The sequence below is a fragment of the Mandrillus leucophaeus genome, unplaced genomic scaffold, assembly GCF_000951045.1.
Source record: "Mandrillus leucophaeus isolate KB7577 unplaced genomic scaffold, Mleu.le_1.0 Scaffold41, whole genome shotgun sequence".
Lineage (NCBI taxonomy): Eukaryota > Metazoa > Chordata > Mammalia > Primates > Cercopithecidae > Mandrillus > Mandrillus leucophaeus.
In genome coordinates, this window is record NW_012104365.1 from 4192454 (window position 1) to 4193049 (window position 596).

Consider the following 596-nt stretch of genomic DNA (forward strand, 5'->3'; position numbering starts at 1 on the left):
CAAAAAACTAGCCAGGCGAGGTGGCGGGTGCCTGTAGTCCCAGCTACTAGGGAGGTTGAGGCAGGAGAATGGCGTAAACCTGGGAGGCGGAGCTTGCAGTGAGCTGAGATCCAGCCACTGCACTCCAGCCTGGGTGATAGAGCAAGACTCTGCTTCAAAAAAAAAAAAAAAAAAAAAGAATTGAAATACACAAAGAGAACAGTCAAGCTTCTAGGAGAAAATACAGACGGGTCCTTTCTGATCAAGTAGTGACAGATACTTTCTCAAACAAGATGCAAAAACGCTTGCTGCCAAGGAAAAAAGGGTAAATTCAAGTACATTAACCATAAGACTGTTCATCAAAAGACAGCTCAGGCTGGGCATGGTGGCTCACACCTGTAATCCCAGCACTTTGGGAGGCTGAGGCGGGAGGATCACCTGAAGTCAGGAGTTCAAGACCAGCCTGGCCAACACGGCAAATCCCCGTCTCTCCTAAAAATACAAAATTATCCGGGCGTGGTGGCAGGTGCCTATAGACCCCGCTACTTGGGAAGCTGAGGCAGAAGAATCACTTGAACCTGGGAGGTGGAGGCTGCAGTGAGCCGAGATTGCACCAT

At 49.3% G+C, this 596-nt stretch overlaps 1 protein-coding gene across 1 annotated transcript in view; it reads right to left on the reverse strand.

Annotated features, from left to right (window-relative positions):
* Positions 1-596, reverse strand: part of LAMA5 (laminin, alpha 5) — a 110528-nt gene that overhangs the window by 25901 nt on the left and 84031 nt on the right.